Source organism: Salmo trutta, unplaced genomic scaffold (assembly GCF_901001165.1).
Source record: "Salmo trutta unplaced genomic scaffold, fSalTru1.1, whole genome shotgun sequence".
In the NCBI taxonomy this organism is placed as follows: domain Eukaryota; kingdom Metazoa; phylum Chordata; class Actinopteri; order Salmoniformes; family Salmonidae; genus Salmo; species Salmo trutta.
The window spans coordinates 9,633,582-9,661,107 of NW_021822911.1; the positions used below are offsets into that span (position 1 = coordinate 9,633,582).

Sequence of the window (27,526 nt, forward strand, 5' to 3'; positions counted from 1 at the left end):
AGGGGTGTTGGACTCCGAGGACAAAGGACACTGCCCAGGGCCAATGGGAAGTCGACACCACCTGGAGAATGGACCGTCCCTCCACTCATCGACCAGTCAGGAGAGCGGACCTACTAGACTCAACCTACGTCAACACACTGTTATTTCATTGTATAAATTGGATGCACACCATGTTTCGGCGCTCTCTTCCGCTAGTTCCCTATGAGCTAAACGAAGGAGTCCGTGCACGCTTTGCCGAATATCTTCGTCTCATAATAAAATGCCTTACTATAATTGAATCCACCCGGTCCAGCGTCCTGACTTGGTCTCCTTCTCAAGTAACTGATCATCAACACGTGTCAAAGAGCACTGTTTCCGCCCGGTTTCGAACCGAGGACCTTTCGCGTGTAAAGCTAACGTGATAACCACTACACTACAGAAACCGCTGCTCGGTCTTTCTGCAAGTGGTAAACCGAATTTTACCGATATTCACGGCACGTATTCGAATTTCCAAAATAAGGCATTAATGAATTTCTCTGTTACCACTATGATACTTCTTGAATGTGTCAATGAGCGTTGTCCACGCCCGGTTTCGAACCAGGGACTTTTCGCCTTTGTGAAGCAAACGTGATAACCACTACACCACAGAAACTGCTGCTACATTTAGCTACAAGGAGTAAACCGAATTTTACAGATATTCATGGCACGCGTTCAAATTTCCAAAATTAGGCATTTATGAAAATAACTATTCTCTGTTAAAAGTACAGTACCTACTGCACGTGTCAAAGAGCACTGTTTCCGCCCGGTTTCAAACCTAGGACCTTTCGCATGTAAAGCGAACGTGATAACCACTACACTACAGAAACTGCTGCTTGATTTTTCTGCAAGGAGTAAACCGAATTTTACAGATATTCATGGCACGTATTCGAATTTCCAAAATAAGGCATTAATGAAATTCTCTGTTACCGCTATAGTACTTCTTGAATGTGTCAATGAGCGTTGTTTCCGACCGGTTTCGAACCAAAGACTTTTCGCATGTGAAGCAAACATGATAACCACTACACTACAGAAACTGCTGCTACATTTATCTACAAGGAGTAAACCGAATTTTACTGATATTCATGGCACGTATTCGAATTTCCAAAATACAGAATTTATGATAATAACTATTCTCTGTTAAAAGTATAGTGCCTACTGCACGTGTCAAAGAGCACTATTTCCGCCCGGTTTCGAACCGAGGACTTTTCGCATGTTAAGCAAACGTGACAACCACTACACTACAGAAACTGCTGCTACATTTAGCTACGAGGAGGAAACCGAATTTTACTGATATTCATGGCACATATTCGAATTTCCAAAATACAGAATTTATGAAAATAACTTTTCTCTGTTAAAAGTACAGTACCTTACTGGACGTGTCAAAGAGTACTGTTTCCACCCGGTTTCGAACCAGGGACTTTTCGCGTGTGAAGCGAACGTGATAACCACTACACCACAGAAACTAGTACTACAATTAGCTGCAAGGAGTAAACCGAATTTTACTGATATTTATGGCACGTGTTCAAATTTCCAAAATTAGGTATTTATGAAAATAACTATTCTCTGTTTAAAGTAAAGTACCTACTGCACGCGTTAAAGAGAACCGTTTCCGCCCGGTTTCGATCCGAGGACCTTTTGCGTGTGAAGCGAACTTGATAACCACTACACTACAGAAACTGCTGCTACATTTAGCTACAAGGAGTAAACCGAATTTTACTGATATTCATGGCACGTATTCGAATTTCCAAAATAAGGCATTAACGAATTTCTCTGTTACCACTACGATACTTCTTGAATGTGTCATTGAGCGTTGTTTCCGACTGGTTTTGAACCAAAGACTTTTAGCATGTGAAGCAAACGTGATAACCACTACACTACAGAAACTGCTGCTACATTTATCTACAAGGAGTAAACCGAACTTTACAGATATTCATGGCACGTATTCGAATTTCCAAAATACAGAATTTATGAAAATAACTATTCTCTGTTAAAAGTATAGTGCCTACTGCACGTGTCAAAGAGCACTGTTTCCGCCAGGTTTCGAACCGAGGACTTTTCGCATGTTAAGCAAACGTGATAACCACTACACTACAGAAACTGCTGCTACAGTTAGCTACAAGGATTAAACTGAATTTTACAGATATTCATGGCACGTATTCGAATTTCCAAAATAAGGCATTAATGAAATTCTCTGTTACCGCTATAGTACTTCTTGAATGTGTCAATGAGCATTGTTTCCACCCGGTTTCGAACCAGGGACCTTTCGCGTGTGAAGCAAACTTGATAACCACTACGCTACAGAAACTGCTGCTACAACTTTCTGCAAGCAGTAAACCGAATTTTACAGATATTCATGGCACGTATTCGAATTTCCAAAATACAGAATTTATGAAAATAACTTTTCTCTGTTAAAAGTACAGTACCTACTGCACGTGTCAAAGAGCACTGTTTCCACCCGGTTTCGAACCGAGGACCTTTCACGTGTTAAGCAAACATGATAACCACTACACTACAGAAACTGCTACTATATTTTGCGACAAGGAGTAAACCGAATTTTACAGATATTCATGGCACGTATTCAAATTTCCAAAATAAGGCATTAATGAAATTCTCTGTTACCGCGATAGTACTTCTTGAATATGTCAATGAGCGTTGTTTCCGCCCGGTTTCGAACCAGGGACATTTACATTTACATTTTACATTTAAGTCATTTAGCAGACGCTCTTATCCAGAGCGACTTACAAATTGGTGCATTCACCTATAATATCCAGTAGAACAACCACTTTACAATAGTGCATCTAAATCTTTTAAAGGGGGGGGGGGGTTAGAAGGATTACTTTATCCTATCCCAGGTATTCTTCCTTAAAGAGGTGGGGTTTCAGGTGTCTCCGGAAGGTGGTGATTGATTCCGCTGTCCTGGCATCGAGAGGGAGCTTGTTCCACCATTGGGGTGCCAGAGCGGCGAACAGTTTTGACTGGGCTGAGCGGGAACTGTGCTTCCTCAGAGGTAGGGAGGCGAGCAGGCCAGAGGTGGATGAACGCAGTGCCCTTGTTTGGGTGTAGGGCCTGATCAGAGCCTGAAGGTACGGAGGTGCCGTTCCCCTCACAGCTCCGTAGGCAAGCACCATGGTCTTGTAGCGGATGCGAGCTTCAACTGGAAGCCAGTGGAGAGAGCGGAGGAGCGGGGTGACGTGAGAGAACTTGGGAAGGTTGAACACCAGACGGGCTGCGGCGTTCTGGATGAGTTGTAGGGGTTTGATGGCACAGGCAGGGAGCCCAGCCAACAGCGAGTTGCAGTAATCCAGACGGGAGATGACAAGTGCCTGGATTAGGACCTGCGCCGCTTCCTGTGTGAGGCAGGGTTGTACTCTGCGAATGTTGTAGAGCATGAACCTACAGGATCGGGTCACCGCCTTGATGTTAGTGGAGAACGACAGGGTGTTGTCCAGGATCACGCCAAGGTTCTTAGCACTCTGGGAGGAGGACACAAGGGAGTTGTCAACCGTGATGGCGAGATCATGGAACGGGCAGTCCTTCCCCGGGAGGAAGAGCAGCTCCGTCTTGCAGAGGTTCAGCTTGAGGTGGTGATCCGTCATCCACACTGATATGTCTGCCAGACATGCAGAGATGCGATTCGCCACCTGGTTGTCAGAAGGGGGAAAGGAGAAGATTAATTGTGTGTCGTCTGCATAGCAATGATAGGAGAGACCGTGTGAGGATATGACAGAGCCAAGTGACTTGGTGTATAGCGAGAATAGGAGAGGGCCTAGAACAGAGCCCTGGGGGACACCAGTGGTGAGAGCACGTGGTGCGGAGACAGATTCTCGCCACGCCACCTGGTAGGAGCGACCTGTCAGGTAGGACGCAATCCAAGCGTGGGCCGCGCCGGAGATGCCCAGCTCGGAGAGGGTGGAGAGGAGGATCTGATGGTTCACAGTATCAAAGGCAGCAGATAGGTCTAGAAGGATGAGAGCAGAGGAGAGAGAGTTAGCTTTAGCAGTGCGGAGAGCCTCCGTGACACAGAGAAGAGCAGTCTCAGTTGAATGCCCAGTCTTGAAACCTGACTGATTAGGATCAAGAAGGTCGTTCTGAGAGAGATAGCAGGAGAGCTGGCCAAGGACGGCACGTTCAAGAGTTTTGGAGAGAAAAGAAAGAAGGGATACTGGTCTGTAGTTGTTGACATCGGAGGGATCGAGTGTAGGTTTTTTCAGAAGGGGTGCAACTCTCGCTCTCTTGAAGACGGAAGGGACGTAGCAAGCGGTCAAGGATGAGTTGATGAGCGAGGTGAGGTAGGGGAGAAGGTCTCCGGAAATGGTCTGGAGAAGAGAGGAGGGGATAGGGTCAAGTGGGCAGGTTGTTGGGCGGACGGCCGTCACAAGACGCGAGATTTCATCTGGAGAGAGAGGGGAGAAAGAGGTCAAAGCACAGGGTAGGGCAGTGTGAGCAGGACCAGCGGTGTCGCTTGACTTAGCAAACGAGGATCGAATGTCGTCAACCTTCTTTTCAAAATGGTTGACGAAGTCATCCGCAGTGAGGGAGGAGGGGGGGAGGGGGAGGAGGATTCAGGAGGGAGGAGAAGGTAGCAAAAAGCTTCATAGGGTTAGAGGCAGATGCTTGGAATTTAGAGTGGTAGAAAGTGGCTATAGCAGCAGATACAGAAGAGGAAAATGTAGAGAGGAGGGAGTGAAAGGATGCGAGGTCCACAGGGAGGCGAGTTTTCCTCCATTTCCGCTCGGCTGCCCGGAGCCCTGTTCTGTAGTGTAGGGACCTTTCGCGTGTGAAGCAAACGTGATAACCACTACACTACAGAAACTGCTGCTACAATTATCTTGCAAGGAGTAAACCGAATTTTACTGATATACATGGCACGTGTTCAAATTTCAAAAAAATAGGTATTTATGAAAATAACTATTCTCTGTTATAAGTAAAGTACCTATTGCACGTGTTAAAGAGCACTGTTTCCGCCCGGTTTCGATCCGAGGACCTTTCGCGTGTTAAGCAAACATGAAAACCACTACACTACAGAAACTGCTTCTACAATTAGCTGCAAGGAGTAAACCGAATTTTACCGATATTCATGGCACGTATTCGAATTTCCAAAATAAGGCATTAACGAATTTCTCTGTTACCACTATGATACTTCTTGAATATGTCATTGAGAGTTGTTTCCGACCGGTTTCGAACCAAAGACTTTTCGCTTGTTAAGCGAACGTGATAACCACTACACTACAGAAACTGCTGCTACCGATAGCTACGAGGAGGAAACAGAATTTTACCGATATTCATGGCACGTATTGGAATTTCCAAAATACAGAATTTATGAAAATAACTTCTCTCTGTTAAAAGTACAGTACCTTACTGGACGTGTCAAAGAGCACTGTTTCCACCCGGTTTCGAACGGAGGACCTTTCGCGTGTTAAGCAAACGTGATAACCACTACACTACAGAAACTGCTGCTACATTTTGCTACAAGGAGTAAACTGAATTTTACAGATATTCATGGCACGTATTCGAATTTCCATAATAAGGCATTAATGAAATTCTCTGTTACCGCTATAGTACTTCTTGAAAGTGTCAATGATCGTTGTTTCCGCCCGGTTTCGAACCAGGGACCTTTCGCGTGTGAAGCAAATGTGATAACCACTACACTACAGAAACTGCTGCTACAATTATCTGCAAGGAGTAAACCGAATTTTATAGATATTCATGGCACGTATTCGAATTTCCAAAATACAGAATTTATGAAAATAACTTTTCTCTGTTAAAAGTACAGTACCTACTGCACGTGTCAAAGAGCACTGTTTCCACCCGGTTTCGAACCGAGGACCTTTCACGTCCTCGGTTCGACGTGATAACCACTAGACTACAGAAACTGCTGCTACAATTAGCTGCAAGGAGTAAACAGAATTTTACCGATATTCATGGCACGTATTCGAATTTCCAAAATAAGTCATTAATTAATTTCTCTGTTATCACTATGATACTTCTTGAATGTGTCAATTAGCATTGTTTCCGCTGGTTTCGAACCAGGAACCTTTCGTGTGTGAAGCGAACGTGATAAACACTACACCACAGAAACTGCTGCTACAATTATCTGCAAGGAGTAAACCGAATTTTAAAGATATTCATGGAACGTATTCGAATTTCCAAAATAAGGGATTCATGAAATTCTCTGTGGTACTAATTGAATGTGTCAATGAGCGTTGTTTCCGCCCGGTTTCGAACCAGGGACCTTTCGCGTGTGAAGCAAACGTGATAACCACTACACTACAGAAACTGCTGCTACAATTATCAGATAATTGTAGCAGCAGTTTCTGTGGTGTAGTGTTTATCACGTTCGCTTAACACGCGAAAGGTCCTCGGTTCGAAACCGGGTGGAAACAGTGCTCTTTGTCACGTGCAGTAGGCACTGTACTTTTAACAGAGAATAGTTATTTTCATAAATTCTGTATTTTGGAAATTCGAATACGTGCCATGAATATCTGTAAAATTCGGTTTACTCCTTGTAGCAAAATGTAGCAGCAGTTTTTGTAGTGTAGTGGTTATCATGTTTGCTTAACACGCGAAAGGTCCTCGGTTCGAAACCGGTCGGAAACAACGCTCAATGACACATTAAAGAAGTATCATAGTGGTAACAGAGAAATTCGTTAATGCCTTATTTTGGAAATTAGAATACGTGCCATGAATATCGGTAAAATTCGGTTTACTCCTTGCAGCTAATTGTACCAGCAGTTTCTGTAGTGTAGTGGCTATCACATTCGCTTTACACGCGAAAGGTCCTTGGTTTGAAACCGGGCAGAAACAGTGCTCTTTGACACATGCAGTAGGTACTGTACTTTAAACAGAGAATAATTATTTTCATAAATGCCTTATTTTGGAAATTCGATTACGTGCCATGAATATCTGTAAAATTCGGTTTACTTCTTGCAGAAAAATCAAGCAGCAGTTACTGTAGTCTAGTGGCTATCACAATCGCTTTACACGCGAAATGTCCTCGGTTCGAAAAACGGGTGGAAACAGTGCTCTTTAACACGTGCAGTAGGTACTATACTTTTAACAGAGAATAATTATTTTCATAAATACCTAATTTTGGAAATTTGAACACATGCCATGAATATCAGTAAAATTCGGTTTACTCCTTGTAGCAAACTGTAGCAGCAGTTTTTGTAGTGTAGTGGTTATCACGTTTGCTTAACACGCGAAAGGTCCTCGGTTCGAAACCGGGTGGAAACAGTGCTCTTTGACACGTGCAGTAGGTAACGTACTTTTAACAGAGAAAAGTTATTTTCATAAATTCTGTATTTTTGAAATTCCAATACGTGCCATGAATATCAGTAAAATTTGGTTTCCTCCTCGTATTTAAATGTAGCAGCAGTTTCTGTAGTGTCGTGGTTATCATGTTAGCATAACACGCGAAAAGTCCTCGGTTCGAAACCCGGTGGAAACAACGCTAATAGACACATTCAAGAAGTATCATAGTGATAACAGAGAAATTCATTAATGACTTATTTTGTAAATTCGAATATATGCCATGAATATCGGTAAAATTCGGTTTAGTCCTTGCAGCTAATTGTAGCAGCAGTTTCTGTAGTCTAGTGGTTATCACGTCGAACCGAGGACGCGAAAGGTCCTAGGTTTGAAACCGGGTGGAAACAGTGCTCTTTGACACGTCCAGTAAGGTACTGTACTTTTAACAGAGAAATGTTATTTTCATAAATGCCTAATTTTGGAAATTTGAAAGCGTGCCATGAATATCTGTAAAATTCGGTTTACTCCTTGCAGATAATTGTAGCAGCAGTTTGTGTAGTGTAGTGGTTATCACGTTTGCTTCACACGTGAAAAGTCCTCGGTTCGAAACAGGGCGGAAACAGTGCTCTTTGAGACGTGCAGTAGGCACTATACTTTTAACAGAGAATAGTTAATTTCATAAATTCTGTATTTTGTAAATTCAAATACATTCCATGAATATCTGTAAAATTCGGTTTACTCCTTGTAGATAAATGTAGCAGCAGTTTCTGTAGTGTAGTGGTTATCACGTTTGCTTCACATGCGAAAAGTCCTTGGTTCGAAACCGTTCGGAAACAACGCTCAATGACACATTCAAGAAGTATCATAGTGGTAACAGAGAAATTCGTTAATGCCTTATTTTGGAAATTCGAATACGTGCCATGAATATCTGTAAAATTAAGTTTACTCCTTGTAGCAAAACGTAGCAGCAGTTTCTGTAGTGTAGTGGTTATCACGTTTGGTTAACACGCGAAAGGTCCTCGGTTCGAAACCGGGCGGAAACAGTGCTCTTTGTCACGTGCAGTAGGTACTGTACTTTTAACAGAGAATAGTTATTTTCATAAATTCCTAATTTTTGAAATTTGAACACGTGCCATGAATATCAGTAAAATTCGGTTTACTCCTTGCAGCTAATTGTAGCAGCAGTTTCTGTAGTGTAGTAGTTATCACGTTTGCTTCACACGCGAAAGGTCCCTGGTTCGAAACCGGGCGGAAACAACGCTCATTGACAAATTAAAGAAGTACTATAGCGGTAACAGAGATTTTCATTGATGCCTTATTTTGGAAATTCGAATACGTGCCATGAATATCTGTAAAATTCGGTTTACTCCTTGCAGCTAAATGTATCAGCAGTTTCTGTAGTGTATTGGTTATCACGTTGGCTTAACACGCGAAAGGTCCTCGGTTCGAAACCGGGCGGAAACAGTGCTCTTTGTCACGTGCAGTAGGTACTGTACTTTTAACAGAGAAGAGTTATTTTCATAAATTCTGTATTTTGGAAATTCAAATACGTGCCATGAATATCTGTAAAATTCGCTTTACTCCTTGCAGCTAATTGTAGCAGCAGTTTCTGTAGTGTAGTGGTTATCACGTTCGCTTTACACGCGAAAGGTCCTCGAATCAAAACGGGTGGAAATAGTGCTCTTTGACACGTGCAGTAGGTACTGTACTTTTGACAGAGAATAGTTATTTTCATAAATTCTGTATTTTGGAAATTCGAATACATGCCATGAATATCTGTAAAATTCGGTTTACTCCTTGCAGATAATTTTAGCAGCAGTTTCTGTAGTGTAGTGGTTATCACGTTTGCTTCACATGCGAAAGGTCCCTGGTTGGAAACCGGGCGGAAACGATGCTCATTGACACATTCAAGAATTACTATAGCGGTAACAGAGAATTTCATTAATGCCTTATTTTGGAAATTCGAATACGTGCCATGAATATCTGTAAAATTCGGTTTCCTCCTCGTAGCTAAATGTAGCAGCAGTTTCTGTAGTGTAGTGGTTATCACGTTCGCTTAACACGCGAAAAGTCCCTGGTTTGAAACCGGGCGGAAACAACGCTCATTGACACATTCAAGAAGTACCATAGTGGTAACAGAGAATTTCAATAATTGTTTATTTTGGAAATTCGAATACGTGCCATGAATATCTGTAAAATTCGGATTACTCCTTGCAGAAAAATTAGATAGCAGTTTCTGTAGTGTAGTGGTTATCACGTTTGCTTTACACGCGAAAGGTCCTCGGTTCGAAACCGTGCAGAAACAGTGCTCTTTGACAAGTGCAGTAGGTACTGTACTTTTAACAGAGAAAAGTTATTTTCATAAATTCTGTATTTTGGAAATTCGAATACGTGCCATGAATATCTGTAAAATTCGGTTTACTCCTTGTAGCTAAATGTAGCAGCAGTTTCTGTAGTGTAGTGGTTATCACGTTTGCTTAACACGCGAAAGGTCCTCGGTTCGAAACCGGGCGGAAACAGTGCTCTTTGTCACGTGCAGTAGGTACTGTACTTTTAACAGAGAATAGTTATTTTCATAAATTCCTAATTTTTGAAATTTGAACACGTGCCATGAATATCAGTAAAATTCGGTTTACTCCTTGCAGCCAATTGTAGCAGCAGTTTCTGTAGTGTAGTAGTTATCACGTTTGCTTCACACGCGAAAGGTCCCTGGTTCGAAACCGGGCGGAAACAACGCTCATTGACACATTAAAGAAGTACTATAGCGGTAACAGAGATTTTCATTGATGCCTTATTTTGGAAATTCGAATACGTGCCATGAATATCTGTAAAATTCGGTTTACTCCTTGCAGCTAAATGTAGCAGCAGTTTCTGTAGTGTAGTGGTTATCACGTTGGCTTAACACGCGAAAGGTCCTCGGTTCGAAACCGGGTGGAAACAGTGCTCTTTGTCACGTGCAGTAGGTACTGTACTTTTAACAGAGAAGAGTTATTTTCATAAATTCTGTATTTTGGAAATTCAAATACGTGCCATGAATATCTGTAAAATTCGCTTTACTCCTTGCAGCTAATTGTAGCAGCAGTTTCTGTAGTGTAGTGGTTATCACGTTCGCTTTACACGCGAAAGGTCCTCGAATCAAAACGGGTGGAAATAGTGCTCTTTGACACGTGCAGTAGGTACTGTACTTTTGACAGAGAATAGTTATTTTCATAAATTCTGTATTATGGAAATTCGAATACATGCCATGAATATCTGTAAAATTCGGTTTACTCCTTGCAGATAATTTTAGCAGCAGTTTCTGTAGTGTAGTGGTTATCACGTTTGCTTCACATGCGAAAGGTCCCTGGTTGGAAACCGGGCGGAAACGATGCTCATTGACACATTCAAGAATTACTATAGCGGTAACAGAGAATTTCATTAATGCCTTATTTTGGAAATTCGAATACGTGCCATGAATATCTGTAAAATTCGGTTTCCTCCTCGTAGCTAAATGTAGCAGCAGTTTCTGTAGTGTAGTGGTTATCACGTTCGCTTAACACGCGAAAAGTCCCTGGTTTGAAACCGGGCGGAAACAACGCTCATTGACACATTCAAGAAGTACCATAGTGGTAACAGAGAATTTCAATAATTGTTTATTTTGGAAATTCGAATACGTGCCATGAATATCTGTAAAATTCGGATTACTCCTTGCAGAAAAATTAGATAGCAGTTTCTGTAGTGTAGTGGTTATCACGTTTGCTTTACACGCGAAAGGTCCTCGGTTCGAAACCGGGCAGAAACAGTGCTCTTTGACAAGTGCAGTAGGTACTGTACTTTTAACAGAGAAAAGTTATTTTCATAAATTCTGTATTTTGGAAATTCGAATACGTGCCATGAATATCTGTAAAATTCGGTTTACTCCTTGTAGCTAAATGTAGCAGCAGTTTCTGTAGTGTAGTGGTTATCACGTTTGCTTCACACGCGAAAAGTCCACGGTTCGAAGCCGGGCGGGGACAAAGCTCATTTACACATTCAAGAAGTACCATAGTGGTAACAGAGAAATTCATTATTTTGGAAATTTGAATACGTGCCATGAATATCTGTAAAATTCGGTTTACTCATTGCAGAAAAATTAAGTAGCAGTTTCTGTAGTGTAGTGGTTTTCACGTTTGCTTTACACGCGAAAGGTCCTCGGTTCGAAACCGGGCGGGGACAACGCTCATTGACACATTCAAGAAGTATCATAGTGATAACAGAGAAATTCATTAATGACTTATTTTGTAAATTCGAATATATGCCATGAATATCGGTAAAATTCGGTTTACTCCTTGCAGCTAATTGTAGCAGCAGTTTCTGTAGTCTAGTGGTTATCACGTCGAACCGAGGACGCGTAAGGTCCTCGGTTTGAAACCGGGTGGAAACAGTGCTCTTTGACACGTGCAGTAGGTACTGTACTTTTAACAGAGAAAAGTTATTTTCATAAATTCTGTATTTTGGAAATTCGAATACGTGCCATGAATATCTGTAAAATTTGGTTTACTCCTTGTAGCAAAATGTAGCAGCAGTTTCTGTAGTGTAGTGGTTATCATGTTTGCTTAACACGCGAAAGGTCCTCAGTTCGAAACCGGGTGGAAACAGTGCTCTTTGACACGTCCAGTAAGGTACTGTAATTTTAACAGAGAAAAGTTATTTTCATAAATGCCTAATTTTGGAAATTTGAAAGCGTGCCATGAATATCTGTAAAATTCGGTTTACTCCTTGCAGATAATTGTAGCAGCAGTTTGTGTAGTGTAGTGGTTATCACGTTTGCTTCACACGTGAAAAGTCCTCGGTTCGAAACAGGGCGGAAACAGTGCTCTTTGAGACGTGCAGTAGGCACTATACTTTTAACAGAGAATAGTTATTTTCATAAATTCTGTATTTTGTAAATTCAAATACATGCCATGAATATCTGTAAAATTTGGTTTACTCCTTGTAGATAAATGTAGCAGCAGTTTCTGTAGTGTAGTGGTTATCACGTTTGCTTCACATGCGAAAAGTCCTTGGTTCGAAACCGGTCGGAAACAACGCTCAATGACACATTCAAGAAGTATCATAGTGGTAACAGAGAATTTTGTTAATGCCTTATTTTGGAAATTCGAATACGTGCCATGAATATCTGTAAAATTCGGTTTACTGCTTGTAGCAAAATGTAGCAGCAGTTTCTGTAGTGAAGTGGTTATCACGTTCGCTTCACACGCCCCTTTTTGGAGTTTCAGAAGTGGAAGAGAAGCAGGTGTCTGAGTGCTTGAGAGAGAATATCGTTGTTTTTGGAGGTCTATTTGCTTTATAAGTTTGAAAGTTTGTGAGTGACTGTAGTGAAGTTTCTGTGAAACTTTTTTTGCTATTGTCCCCCATCAGCGTGAGCTGTTTGGGGGATATTGCTTAAAATAACCGGACAGACAACATGGCTTCGACATCAAGAATACAAACGACGACGAGAAAAAACAACAGTGAAATCAGAATGTTAAACGAAGAACTGAAAAAAAGAACATATGAGAAGGAACTGACGGTGAACTTGGAAATAAGTGGAGAAGGGAAAATAACAACGATGGAATTGCTGAGAGGAATAAAGGAAGTTTGCGGAGCAATACTGGGATGTCGAATGAAAGACGGAAATAAGTATGAAATAACAATGTCTCATGTAAATGGAAAAGAAAGACTAATAGACGGGCTAAAGATAAAGAACTGTCAAATCATGGCTAAAGAATTAGGGAACGATGAGCTGGTGGTGTCCTTTTTGAACTTGCCCGCATACATTACGGATGAGGAGATAGAAGAGAAACTAAAAGGCTGGAATGTGAAGGCGACCACGCCAATCAAGAGGAGGATGTGGCCAGGAACGGACATTGTAGATGGGACGAGATTTTGCAAGGTAAAGTTTACAGACAATGTGCAATCCTTGCCATATTCTACTAAATTTAACACTGTCGAGGGATTTGAATATTTTCGTGTAATCCACGACAATCAAGTGAAGGTATGTAGATTATGTATTCAGCCGGGGCACATACTAAAGGAATGTCCGGAATTCACATGCCACAAATGTAGTGAACAAGGGCATTATGCCAGAGAATGTCGGAACATAGGAAATGTGTGCAAAATGTGTGACAGACCCAAAGTTAGATGTAGCTGTAATAAGGGAGAAGATCACTTACTTTTGCAAACAATGGACCTCACGTCTGAGGAAGGGGAGGGGAGTGTGCCGATGGAGAGAGAGGATGAGAGTGACATGGAGAGTGTGACTCCAGAGACAATGGCAGATAAGCTTGAAGAGCCTGTAATGTCTTATGGCAAAGCACGAGACGGGGTTTTAGTCTCTGCTGCTGACAAGGTGGAACAGCAGCACATGATGGGTGAAATACATACACAGGTGGAGATGGTGCAAGGTGCTTCTCAGGTGCCTGAGCCAACTTTAAGCCTGTGTGAGAATTACACCAAAGAGTGGGTTGGGTCCACTGAAGTCACGGGCACTGTTAAAGCGCACTTTTCAAAAGGCTTCACAGCCGCTCCCCCCAAAAAATCCGAATAAAGAGACGGATGATGAAATAGATGGTGAGGATCTTCAGTTGTTTGTAAAAAATAAGAGGTCATTGTCGAAAACCAGGGAGATGATGGGATTTGGAAAAAAGAAAAAGTAGCATTTGAAAGGACTTGTTTGACTCTGATTATACTTCTGCAAACATTAATAATGATTACAGTCGCATCCCTAAACGGTAACAGTTTGAGAAACATGAGAAAATTTGAGCAGGTATTAGTGTCTGTTAAGGCAGACATGTTGTGTTTTCAAGAGACCAATTGGACAGAATCCAAAATGCAGGAGATTAAGAGTAAATGGTCTGATTTAATTTTTTGTAGTCATGGAGGAGATAAAACATGTGGTGTGGCTATTTTGATAAAAAATGATGTGGTGCAGAATGTAAAACAAATATATGCTGACAATGATGGTAGACTTATTGTAATTGAATTTGAAGTTCAAAATGTAGTTTTTCGTTTAATTAATGTTTATGCTTCAAATATTGAATCTGAAAGGAGAGAAATGTTTCACAAATTAAAAACACTGTGCTCAGAAAACTGTATACTGATAGGAGATTTTAATGTGAGGTGTAGTAGAATGGATGCCTCTAGTTTTGCTAAATTCAGATATGACTCTTCTAGAAATGCATTATGGAAACTTATGAATGAGGAGAATCTAGTAGATATATGGAGGGCTGAAAATCCAAACAGAAGAGTATTCTCTAGAAGGCAGGTGGTTCTAAAGGAATTAAAACAAAGCAGAATTGATTTATGTCTAGCAAAACAAGAATTGGTGCAGAATGTTAAGAAGGTGTCATATACCTTTACAGCATATAGTGATCATGCAGTAATGTCATTTGAAATGGGTTTTGGTGTGGAGAGGAGAGGGGGAGGTGTATGGTGTTTAAATGCCAGTCTGTTAAAGGAGGAAGGATATAGAAATGAAATTGTTGAATGTATTAATGATGAAATGTCTAATGTACTGTTAAAAGAGAATGTGTGTTTATGGTGGGAGGAAGTGAAAGTAAAAGTAAAAAATAGGAGTATTAGGTACGCAAAAAATCATAACCGGTTAGATAAGCAGAAAGAAATAATGCTTAGGAATAGGATGTTGCATGAACTTGAAAAGGCTGATACGGATCCAGACTATGATGTTGTGAATTATTTGAAAATCCATGCAGAGCTGGGTAGTTATGAAAAAAAGAAATGTTTGGGTGCTATTGTTAGGAGCAGGGCACAGTACGCTTTGGAGGGAGAGAAATGTACATCCTTTTTTTTGGGTCTGGAAAAAAGAAAACAAACTAAGAGTTACATTGTAGAGTTGGAAGATGAAAGAGGTGTAAAGGTAAACGATTTTGTTGGGATCTTAGAGACAGTTGAAAACTTTTACAGAAATCTTTACAAAAAGAATGATGTAGATAAAGTGTGTGTTGTAAAAGTGTTGGATACAATTAGTGCCAAAGTATCGCAGGCAGAGAGAATGATGTGTGATGAAGAGATTTCGATTATGGAAATCAAGGAAGCAATTGTTAGCACGCAAGGTAATAAAAGTCCGGGTTTGGACGGTTTAACAAATGAGTTCTATAAAGTCTTTGTAGATATTTTGGCACCCATTTTAGTGAGGGTGTTTCATTATATGGAAGAGAATAAGGAAATCCCTGAGTCTATGTCAACTGGAATGTTAACGATCTTATTCAAAAATAGGGGCAGTAGATTAAAGTTAGAAAATTATAGGCCTATTAGCCTTCTAAATTCGGACTATAAGATACTGACTAAAGTGTTAGCGAATAGGATGAAAAAGGTGATTGGGAGTATTATTGAATCAACACAAGCCTACGGCATACCTGGAAGAGATATTGCAGATGTAATTTGTACAATTAGGGATGTTGTTAATCAAATGAAAAATGAAGGTGGTATAGTTTTAAGTTTGGATTTTAACAAAGCTTTTGATAGAGTGGAGCACAGCTTTTTATTACAAACTATGGAGAGGTTTGGGTTTGGGCCAAAGTTTGTATCTTGGATCAACCTGTTGTATAGTGGGGCTAAAAGTTGTGTGAAATGTAACGGAGTGTTAACAGATACTTTCCCTGTGGAGAGGTCAGTAAGGCAGGGCTGTCCTTTGTCAGCTCTGCTGTACAGTGTTTCTACAGAACCGTTAGCTACATTGATAAATAGTAATAAAGAAGTAAGGGGTGTTGGAATCCCAGGTGGTGGTGTCAGTGTTGTACATCAGTACGCTGATGACACTACTTGTACTGTGAAGGATATAGAAAGTATTGGAAGCATTATGGAAATCATAGATATATATGGCAAGGCATCGGGTGCTAAAGTTAATATAGAGAAGACTGAAATAATGTTTGTTGGGGATATCAATGTAAAAGGGTGTGAGATTCCATTCAAGAGCGCAAAGGATTTTATTAAAGTGCTGGGAGTAAACATTGGTGTAAAGGAGAAAGAGGCAAAAGATATAACTTGGACTGGGATCCTTAATAAAGTCAAGCTAACGTTGAATTTCTGGAAAAATAGAAAACTTCAGTTACAAGGGAAAGTAATTGTTGCAAATGCTTTGGTATTATCCAAATTTGTGTATGTTTTGGGAGTCCTGGACATGCTGGAGTGGGTCCTAAATGAATTGAATAATGTGGTGTCAAATTTTATATGGGATGGTAAAGGAGTGAGAATAGCTCAGAAAACATTGATTGCTGACTATGTGGATGGAGGTTTAAAACTTGTAGATTTAGATGTCAAAAGAAAAGCTATTAGGATAAAAACAGTAAAGAAATATTTGTATGACAGTGAAGATTATGGCTGGAAACACTTCTTTAAAGTCTACTTAGAGGAGAGTGGTGGTTGTGAGGATAATGGTTTTTTGATGGGGCTTAAAAGGGCAATGTTTGAAAAGGTACCAGATTTTTATAAAGAGGTGCTAAATGCATGGGCAGAGTTGTTGCCTAATGTATATTATGAATGTGGACATATTGACCTGATTATGAATCAACCTATATTTCTGAATGAGAAAATCAAGAACAAAGAAAAAGTTTTGTATAATAAAGTATTTATGAGTGCAGGTCTACGGCAAATAAAAGATTATACATATGAGGCAATTCCAGGGTTTTTACCTGGGGAAGCTATTTTTGACATAATCAATGAATGGGATGAAGAGGTGGGAAGGGGAACAGTGAATAATATGTATAACAAGATAAAGAATAGTATACCAAGAGAATGGGTTGATTTAATAAATAGTGAAGTTGAAAGAGAAGATTTATTTGTATTTCCTAATTTGTTCATTGGTAGCAGTAAGAAGAAAGTACATTTATCTAGTATACCAGTGAAAAGATTGTATAGAATAATGGTAGGAAAAGTGTGTAGAAGGCCGGCTGCTGAGAAATTTTGGAAAGTAGTTTTTCCGGAATTAGATGAAAAAAAGATATGGGAAAATTTAAATGTAAAATATAATAGTAAGGAGTGTGAAAATAATGATTTCAAATTAAGACATAATAGAATATTTACAAAGGTGGTGTTAAAGCAAATTAATGGTGAGATAGAAAGGGAATGCGATGTATGTGGACGTTTCCCGGAAACTCTAATGCATTTGTTTATAGAATGTGAGGATTTAAAATATTTTTTTTGTAAAGTTAAGGAAATGTTATGTAGAAACTGGGGGGGAGATTTCGTGAAAAAGTATGCGTGGGAGGAACTTTTGTTATTTGGAGTGTCTGGTAAATGTGAGGGTGTTAATGTGTGTTTGTTGAATATGGTTTTGAGTTTTGTGAGGTATGCTATTTTTTGTAGGAGGAATCATGTTTCTTTTGACAGAAAGAGGGTTCAGGTGTGGAGTATCTTTATAGCACTGTTCAGTAAACACATAGATATGTTGTTTAATTATGGGATGGAACATTTTGATGAATCTTTTGTTGAAGGGAGTGGGTTAATTTCACGAGAGGAGAGTGGAGGTATCACTTATAATTTTTGAAAGCACTGTTTTGATATTTACTTTGTTTTTCATTGGGTCCCTTGAATTTGATAGGGGGTGAATTGTTCACCAGCTTCTGTTAGTCTAGTGTCTTTTGTATTCTTCTCTGTGGATTGTACTGTAAACAGTAGATTGTACTGTAAATATTGTAAACAAACATTTTTGATAATAAAAAATAAAAATCACGTTTGCTTCACACGCGAAAAGTCCACGGTTCGAAACCGGGCGGGGACAACGCTCAATGACACATTCAAGAAGTACCATAGTGGTAACAGAGAAATTCAATATTTTGGAAATTTGATTACGTGCCATGAATATCTGTAAAATTCGGTTTACTCCTTGCAGAAAAATTAAGTAGCAGTTTCTGTAGTGTAGTGGTTATCACATTTGCTTTACACGCGAAAGGTCCTCGGTTCGAAACCGGGCGGGGACAACGCTCATTGACACATTCAAGAAGTATCATAGTGGTAACAGAGAAATTCATTAATGCCTTATTTTGGAAATTCGAATACGTGCCATGAATATCGGTAAAATTCGGTTTACCACTTGCAGAAAGATCGAGCAGCGGTTTCTGTAGTGTAGTGGTTATCACGTTCGCTTTACATGCGAAAGGTCCTCGGTTCGAAACCGGGCGGAAACAGTGCTCTTTGACACGTGTTGATGATCAGTTACTTGAGAAGGAGACCAAGTCAGGACGCTGGACCGGGTGGATTCAATTATAGTAAGGCATTTTATTATGAGACAACGATATTTGGCAAAGCGTGCACGGACTCCTTCGTTTAGCTCATAGGGAACTAGCGGAAGAGAGCGCCGAAACATGGTGTGCATCCAATTTATACAATGAAATAACAGTGTGTTGACGTAGGTTGAGTCTAGTAGGTCCGCTCTCCTGACTGGTCGATGAGTGGAGGGACGGTCCATTCTCCAGGTGGTGTCGACTTCCCATTGGCCCTGGGCAGTGTCCTTTGTCCTCGGAGTCCAACACCCCTAAGTGTGTTTTTCTGCTAATTCGTGTCTGGTTGGTTACGATATTCATGGAATGTTGTTTTTTACACCAGTGGTCAGTTCGTGTGGCTAGGGCGCTTTCATGTCTTGACATTTTTGTGTGAGTGCTTAAGTCAGCCATCTGTCTCTGGGTGTGGTCGTGATTGGTATCAGTTGGTTGCTCAATATGTCTCTGGAATTTTGTTGTGTGCTGTTGTGAAGCATGTTGTGCAAATGCCCTCCTTATAGATCATTAGGTAAAACGTTAGATTATCTTTATTACAAGGTGGTGGCGGCTAATTGGTCAGAGAACCTCTTTACTGCATCCCCTGTTTCATTCATGAATCTCTGTTGATTAAATGATGTCATTAATTCAATCCACATTATTATTTATTGTCAACTACCAACATAATGTAGTGTTAAAGCCTTCACATATTTGATTCATAACTTTGTATTCATCTGGAACCTCCCTGAGGATGCCAATAGCATCCATCTAGACAAAGCCATTCCCATCCTTATCAAAACTCCTCCTGTACTTACTTTAGCCTCCTATAACTGGTCTCTTATCACTAATTCAAACTGGTTGGACCAATAACCCCAGGGCGCAAGTTCCTAACCACCCTTTGTGGTAATTCTTGTCGTATGCGTCCTTTGCTGGTACTAGCCCACCCTTCATCAGCCATAGGTGCTATGAGTTTACACATTTTCTCCTGTGCTTTCAAACCTAAGTCAGTCACATTAACGATTACCTTTCCAGCCGTTAAAATCATCTCAATTCTCGGTGCCATTCTTGTATCTATAACACTGGTGCTCATCAGGAATTTAGGTGAACCCAGGTGGGTTGGCTGAGTACTTCAATCTGGCCAACCCCAATTCCTGTACAGTTGTCTGCTTCCCCAGGAAATTGTTTGTTTACCTTAAATTCTACATCTTGATCTTCTTTGATTCCTTATTCTGTAAGTCACTCATCAGTGTATTATATAGTTTATCTTCTACTTCTTCTCAATGACAACGGTATCGTATGATTAGTACCAGAAGGTGTTGGATCTGAATGTATCAGAAAGATTAGACTATGATGCAGCTCAGAGCCTCTACTCTTCCCAAAAACCGCCAACCCTCTCCTGCCCTTAGTCTCTCTGCTAGGTACCACCCCATACTCACACCTCTAGGAGCACACACAGTGATGAACGGTCGGGATAGGAAATCTTCGTTAAGGAGGTAACCCCCGGACCTTATTGGTTCTCGGTTCTTCTCCTAACTCTGTGTGTGATCATCAGTGCTCATATGTGTACATACCTTCTTGCAGTGGGTAACGTGGACCCATGTGACTCTCTCAGCTTTCCTACTGGCAAAGGCAATGGTTTAATAGCACCTGGTATGGGCCTTCCCAACGGGACTGCTTCCAGTTTTTTCTCCTCAGGGACTGGATCCACACCCAGTCTCCTAGTTGGATTGAGTGAATCACCTTCTCCTGCAATTCACCTGTTGGACACAAAATCTTGGACATACGGGTTTGGTTAACAGTCTTCTCATGTGCTCTGCTAGTATATCTTTAACTTATATGTCTACCTGTTCTGGTATTTCTATTCTCCCTAACTCTGGCATTCTATAGGCTCTACCTGATTAGCTAAACTGTCATCCATCATTTAAAGAGATATAATCCCTAGTGTTGATACTGGGATCTCTTGTCCTAATATTCTAGCTACCATAATCATGTCCACCCAGTAAGTTGTGAATGCTTCTACCCATTTGCTATACTTATCAGTTATTGTTAAACACCCCTTCTTCCCCTCAATTCGGAATAGTTCAATAAGTCCATTTCCAAATGTTGGAATGGACATTCTACAAAAAATGTTTTTGTTCTAGTAGCATCCTATCCTGTTCTATCGCCTGCTCTACTATACTCCCCCTTTTTATACATGGCTCAAGCCATGTATCAATTCTGCTGCATTTCTTAACAATGTCTTTGGTAAGATCAGTAAATTATCCTTATGTCAGCCCTTCTCTTTTAGGATTGCCCCCTTCCATTTACCACATGTCCAATTCTCCCTGGGGCATTCATCCTTAGCTACCCTGTGCATTCCTCTATGAAGTGTCTTATCTTCTTTAAGATTTAACTACTTTCCACTAAATTATCATATCTTTTCCTAGCGAATTTTACCAAACATAACTTAAAATCAAAACTATAATACATGCCTATGGAGCCGATAGGATATTAATACATGGAGACACTAACTAAATGAACCTAACTAAGTTATCCTTCTATCTTCTATTCTTATGTCTTTTCTGTCTCTCCCAGTGTTATTTCTGTCCTCACCTGTTTATAATTTAACTATGCTGGTCTCCACTCACTAACCGTTATCTAATTCTTCTGTGTCCCTTTTATCTTCTCTTCCTACTTCCAACCCATCAAGGTCTCAGCAGTGCAGGGGAGTACTAGAGGTCTCATTGTCTTATTCCATAGCTACTTAAATTTATCTCGATACCCTCAATGATCCTGGATTACCTACTGATGTCATATATTCCTGTCCTGTTGACATAAGTCTACCATTTAAAACTTATTTAACAACAAAATATAATATTACTATTATATTAATTCCAGTCTTGTTGTGTTAAATCTCTTCCACTAAATACAACCACAGCTGACTTCCTAAGGGAAAATAAACTTATCTAGATAATGTAAAAAGTACTCCTACTTATCAAACGATATTCACGTAACATAATCAGATCAAAATGACTAATCGGAACTACTCCCCAGAGAAAAATTATTGTACCCTTTTCGTCATTTTGTCTTCTCATTGGTTCAAATGATCAATTGTGTCTAAGAACTTTAACTCCATCATAATTATCAGTTCTCCAAATTTCCTTAAAGTCAGTATCCCAAATGACCTTAAAATCACCATCCAAATGGCTTTTCATTGCGGCTGATCAGACCACAAAAGGAAAAGTCATCAGTGGGGTCAAAAAGTCATACCCCCTTTTCAGAACTGTTTTTTTCTTTTTCTTACTACATTAGACAAATGAAAGCTAATAACCTTATCTACATTCTGTATCTCAAGTTCCCAGAACATTCCCTATCAAAAGAATTCCACGTGTTTAATTAAAACTCAGAAAACAAAACGTCAAAATGCCATGTGTGTATACCCCTTTAAGATATCCTAGGAACCTTTCCCCAAAGAGCTCCTTTTTCCATAAAATAACCACTTGGTCAGCATTTCCTCATACTACACCGATTCAGAAACCCAAAAGTTAACTACAAACAAAACCTAAAAATGCTTATAATTCTATTGTACTCCCCCCAATCATTAGTTTTAAACTTAATTGAACATGCGCTACCCTTGGATACAATACTGTACTTCAATCTATGAAAACCCTTTTTTTTTTTTTGGTTCAAATATTTTTTATTGAACACATACACAAGAATGGTGTATAGGTATAAAAGACAAGTTTACAGTTCTTATCTAAACATAAGAGAACAGACATTAACCAAAAGACCCAGAGTTCTGGGCACAAAACAAATATTACAAAACAAGACATACAAAACAAGGACAGGTAGAAAGAAAAAATAAAAAAAATAAAAAAGGGGGGAAAAAAAGGGTCGATGTAGCCCCCCCACTTATACCCCACTTTATCCCCCCTTATTCCACCCTATTCCCCTCCCAACTGCTCGGGTGGCGGGGCCAGCACACGCTGCCCAAAGGTAGATTACCGTATGACAATTGAGAGTGCGTTAAGTGCAAATTCACAGCGCCGCCTGGTCCAAGTAAGAGAGGAAAGGCTGCCAGATTTGATCAAATGTTGATAATTTATTGTTCAAAATATATGTAATTCTTTCTAAGTGTACAGTGTTTGCCAATTCGCTGAGCCATAATTTGGTAGAGGGCGCTTCCCTCTTTTTCCAAAACAACAGGATTAATTTTTTTGCCGAAATGAGACTGTAAGAGATTAGTTGTTTTTGGGAGTTGGTTAATCCGTTTAGGGAATCAGACACTCCCAGGATTATCAGAAGCGGGTCTGGGTCTATTGAAGTCTCCAGAACTTCAGAGAGGACCCCAAAAATTCCACACCAATACCCATACAAGTTAGAGCATAGGGCAAAGCAGTGGAGAAGTGTACCCTGCTCAGCCTGGCATTTATCACACATAGGGGATGTACCAGGAAATATCCTATGCAGTTTGGTTTTGGAGTAGTGTAATCTGTGTAATACCTTGAATTGTATGAGATGATGTCTGGAGTTAACGGAGCAGGTGTGGATATACTCCAAGCTGTCCTCCCAGTCTGCCACCGAAATATCAGTCCCTAGTTCTTCCTCCCATTTTGCCTTAATGGCATCAGTAGACGGTGCGCTAACAGATTGAAAAGCGTCATATATACAAGATATCAGTTTGTCTGAGGTGGGGCATATTTTTATGCATCCGTCAAACATGGAAGGTTTAGCATTCCCAAATGTTGGGAGGTGTTTTCTAACATAGTCTCTAATTTGTAGGTATCTGATAAAGTTACTTCTGGGAAGATTAAGTTTCCCTCAGCGATTCAAAGGAAGCAAAGGTCCCCCCTATATATAAATCCCCTATGGTACTTATCCCCAACTCTCCCCAACGCTCAAAGGTGTTATCAAGGTTAGAGGGGGCAAAGGAGGGATTCCTGGCAACAGGAAGCATGAATGATATTGGTCTAAGCTCAAAGTGGACTTTAATTTGCTTCCAGATTTGGACTGTGCTATGTATAATAGGATTGTTACGGTAAAGTGACATCTCCAGCTTGACAGGTGACAAAATCACAGCACCAATAGAGAAGGGGTGGCACTCCTCTCGCTCCATACTAAGCCAGCTGGGTGGCGGGAGTGCGTCATCCAGCAGAAACGTAACAGTGCGGAGGTTGGCGGCCCAGTAGGGAGAGACAATCCTCCTTCCATCTTGGATGTACAGAGGTGTTTTTTACCTATCCTGTGTGTTTTATAATCCCAGATGAAAGGATTGATAATAGAGTCCAGTTGTTTATGAAAGGATTTAGGTATGAATACTGGGATGTTCTGGTATAGGTAGAGCAGTTGTGGGAGGAAGACCATTTTAATGGCATTAATTCTTCCGAGCAGAGAAATTGGGAGAGTTCTCCAAAATTGTATGTTTGCCTTAAGTTTTTGCATCAGAGAGGGGAAATTCTCTTTAAATAGTAAGGAGTATTGTTTGGTAACTACAATTCCAAGGTAGGTAAATTTATCTGAAGATAGCTTAACTGGAAGATGTTCTAGCCAGGAGGTGTTTTGCAACCGTATGGGCATTAATTCACTTTTGTTCCAATTTATTCTGTATCCTGAGAAGTTACCAAACAAATTAATCACCTCCAGAATAACTGGAATACTATCTTGGGGTTCTGTTACATAGAGGAGAATGTCATCTGCGTATAGGGAAATTTTATTTAGAGTATCTTTAGTATTATAGCCGTGTATTGCTGCATGAGATCTGATCGCTTGAGCGAGAGGTTCAATAATTAGGGCGAAGAGCATAGGCGACAGCGCACAACCCTGCCTTGTCCCTCTATAAAGGTTAAATCGGGGCGATAATGATTGGTTAGTGAGTATTCTCGCACAGGAGTTCCTATATAAAAGCTGGATCCACTTTATGAACCCATCTCCAATATTACATTTCTGTAGGACCTTGAATAGATAGGGCCACTCAACTTGGTCAAAGGCCTTTTCGGCGTCAAGAGATATAACGGCAAGGTCCACGTTAGGTAACCTCTGAGAACACATAATGTTGAATAGGCGCCTGAGATTGAAGAATGAGTTTCTGTTAGGGATAAAGCCGGTCTGGTCCGAATGGACCAATTTGCCAATTAAAGTGCTAAGCCTGTTAGCCAAAGTTTTTGCTAAAATCTTTTGGTCTGTATTAAGGAGGGATATTGGTCTGTATGACCCTACCTCTTCCGGATCCTTACCCTTCTTATGTATAACTGTAATAAACGCCTCATCCAAAGTGGATGGGAGCGCTCCATTCTCATTGGCCTGAACCAACATTTTGTGTAGGTAGGGAGAGAGCATGTAGCTGAATGTTTTGTAGAATTCACCAGGGTATCCATCTGGGCCCGGGGTCTTGCCACTCTTTAAAGTTTTTATTGTTTCTGTAATTTCTTCAAGAGATATTTCCTTATTCAGGAAGTTGGAGTCTTCCTGGTTCAGGGCAGGAAGATTACAGTCCTCCAAAAAGGTTTGCATAATTAAGGGGTTAGGATCCGCTTTAGATGTATATGAAGTCTCATAAAACTGACGGAATCTGTCATTTATGTCTTTGGGGGAAGAGAGTAATTCCCCAGATGCAGATTTAACTTTGTGAATCATTCGGTCACTCACATTTTTACGAAGTTGTCTGGCGAATAGTTTGTGTGGTTTGTCACCAAACTCAAAATATTTTTGCTTAGCATAGAGAAAAGATTTAGCAATTTTAGCAGAGAGGATCTGATTGTATTTAAATTTTAAAGACATAATTGTTTTATGTTTCTCCCTAGATGGGTGTCTAGCATTCTCCCTATCCAGTAAGTGAATTTGTCCCTCCAGTTCTACCAATTCTCTTCTGTTTTGCCTACTCCTGGCAGTCTGAAAGGAGATGATACAGCCTCTCAAATAAGCCTTCAGCGTTTCCCACAGTAATGCTGGGGAAGTCTCTGTGTTGTCGTTGGTATCAAAGAAAAATGTAATTTGATCTTTAAGATGTTCACAGAGTGTTGGTTCTGTGAGGAGCTGAGGATTCAACCTCCAGACCCTCTCGTTTGGTACGATGTCACCCAATCTCAGGGAGAAGGTGAGTGGACTGTGGTCAGAGATTATAATATCATGATACCTCACATTACAGGTATAGGGGAGTAGTTTAGCATCACCCAATCTCAGGGAGAAGGTGAGTGGACTGTGGTCAGAGATTATAATATCATGATACCTCACATTACAGGTATAGGGGAGTAGTTTAGCATCAACCATAAAGTAGTCAATTCGAGTATAAACATTGTGAACATGAGAGTAAAAGGAGTATTCCCTACCCGTAGGGTTAGAGATCCTCCATATATCAAATAAGTTCGAATTTTTTATGTAGGTATTTAAGAATTCGCTTGAATAGGAGGTAGGGGTTCACCGGTTAGAGGATCTATCCAAATATTGGTCTAGTACACAGTTGAGGTCCCCTCCAATGACCAGGTTAGTATGGGAGATATCTGGAATCAGGGCAAGGACTCTTTTGAAAAAAGAGGGGTTATCAATGTTTGGCCCATAGATATTTAGTAGTTACAGAAGTAGAGTGGATCTCTTCTATTACGATCACATAACGACCCTCTTTGTCCACAATAGGGGTTTTATGTTGAAAGGGAATTCCTTTCCGTACCAGAATCGCTGTGCCTCTCGTTTTGGCAGAGAAGTTAGAGTGATACACTTGCCCCACCCACTTACATTTAAGTCTGTTATGAGAATTGTTTTTCAGATTGGTTTCTTGCAAAAATATAATATCAGACGAGAGTGCTTTCAAGTGGGCTAGGACCTTGCCTTCTTAATTGGTTCATTTAAACCCTTGACATTCCAGGAAGTGAATGTAAGCCCCGCCCTCCTCTCATTTGTAGTTCCTATGGTGGCCTGCATAGCATGTAAGTTACTAAAAAGGTAAGAAAGCGCACCAAACCATCACGATCAGCATATGTAGCACCTACACCCGAGCAGTATCCAACCCACCCCTCCCCCCTGCAAGCACCTTTACTCTCCACCCTGTTCCCCTACTTTCCCCAACATTTACCCCTCCCATCAACCCACATTTAACAGGCATACACAAAAAGGAGAGAAAAAAACATGAAAATAAAAATAATAAACACATTGTCTGGCCGATGCCAAAAAAGCACGGCGCGACCTCGAACAAGAGGTAAAACAAAAATAAAATCCCAACTATACGTTCACCTCTCACTATCCTAGAACTTCTACTAACATCTGAACTGAGGAGGCTCCCGCGATTAAAGTGTTCAGATAGCATCTAATAAACCTAAACAGAATAAGTTGCAACTTAAACATATTGTGCACTTAAACTTAATCTTGGGTCAATCCCTGAGATAAGCAAGATATAGCATCACAAGATTACACTGTTAAAACCTCTCTAGGGTATGTGGGACGAAATCGTCCCACCTACGTAACAGCCACTGAAATCCAGTGGCGCGATTTTTGAATCGTTAGAAATACTATTACTTCAATTTCTCAAACATATGACTATTTTACAGCTATTTAAAGACAAGAATCTCGTTAATCTAACCCCACTGTCCGATTTCAAAAAGGCTTTACAACGAAAGCAAAACATTAGATTATGTCAGCAGAGTGCCCAGCCAGAAAAAATCAGACACCCATTTTTCAAGCTAGCATATCATGTCACATAAACCCAAACCACAGCTAAATGCAGCACTAACCTTTGATGATCTTCATCAGATGACACACCTAGGACATTGTGTTAAACAATACATGCATGTCTGTTCAATCAAGTTCATATTTATATCAAAAAACAGCTTTTTACATTAGCATGTGACGTTCAGAAAAAGCATAACCCCCGCAAACTTCCGGGGAATTTACTAACAGTTTGCTAAATTACTCACGATAAACGTTCACAAAAAGCATAACAATTATTTTAAGAATTATAGATACATTACTCCTCTATGCACTCGATATGTCCGATTTTAAAATAGCTTTTCGGATGAAGCACATTTTGCAATAATCTAAGTACATAGCCCGGCATTACAGGGCTAGCTATTTAGATACCC

General features: G+C 40.4%; 1 protein-coding gene and 13 non-coding genes across 14 annotated transcripts in view; 9 read left to right on the forward strand and 5 right to left on the reverse strand.

Annotated features, from left to right (window-relative positions):
* The window catches only part of LOC115186454 (zinc finger protein 271-like), a gene marked incomplete at its 3' end in the record, with an annotated part of 264,983 nt that overhangs the window by 106,370 nt on the left and 131,087 nt on the right, over window positions 1-27,526 (forward strand). The window lies entirely within an intron of this gene.
* trnav-uac (transfer RNA valine (anticodon UAC)) lies at window positions 350-422 on the reverse strand. The gene has a single exon. It is a non-coding gene; the product is annotated as a tRNA-Val (tRNA).
* On the reverse strand, window positions 773-845 carry trnav-uac (transfer RNA valine (anticodon UAC)). Its single transcript has one exon. It is a non-coding gene; the product is annotated as a tRNA-Val (tRNA).
* trnav-cac (transfer RNA valine (anticodon CAC)) lies at window positions 1,409-1,481 on the reverse strand. The gene has a single exon. It is a non-coding gene; the product is annotated as a tRNA-Val (tRNA).
* trnav-cac (transfer RNA valine (anticodon CAC)) lies at window positions 5,604-5,676 on the reverse strand. Its single transcript has one exon. It is a non-coding gene; the product is annotated as a tRNA-Val (tRNA).
* trnav-cac (transfer RNA valine (anticodon CAC)) lies at window positions 6,223-6,295 on the reverse strand. The gene has a single exon. It is a non-coding gene; the product is annotated as a tRNA-Val (tRNA).
* trnav-uac (transfer RNA valine (anticodon UAC)) lies at window positions 6,750-6,822 on the forward strand. The gene has a single exon. It is a non-coding gene; the product is annotated as a tRNA-Val (tRNA).
* On the forward strand, window positions 9,292-9,364 carry trnav-aac (transfer RNA valine (anticodon AAC)). The gene has a single exon. It is a non-coding gene; the product is annotated as a tRNA-Val (tRNA).
* On the forward strand, window positions 9,499-9,571 carry trnav-uac (transfer RNA valine (anticodon UAC)). Its single transcript has one exon. It is a non-coding gene; the product is annotated as a tRNA-Val (tRNA).
* On the forward strand, window positions 9,713-9,785 carry trnav-aac (transfer RNA valine (anticodon AAC)). The gene has a single exon. It is a non-coding gene; the product is annotated as a tRNA-Val (tRNA).
* On the forward strand, window positions 10,768-10,840 carry trnav-aac (transfer RNA valine (anticodon AAC)). Its single transcript has one exon. It is a non-coding gene; the product is annotated as a tRNA-Val (tRNA).
* trnav-uac (transfer RNA valine (anticodon UAC)) lies at window positions 10,975-11,047 on the forward strand. The gene has a single exon. It is a non-coding gene; the product is annotated as a tRNA-Val (tRNA).
* Window positions 18,131-18,203, forward strand: trnav-uac (transfer RNA valine (anticodon UAC)). Its single transcript has one exon. It is a non-coding gene; the product is annotated as a tRNA-Val (tRNA).
* Window positions 18,338-18,410, forward strand: trnav-uac (transfer RNA valine (anticodon UAC)). Its single transcript has one exon. It is a non-coding gene; the product is annotated as a tRNA-Val (tRNA).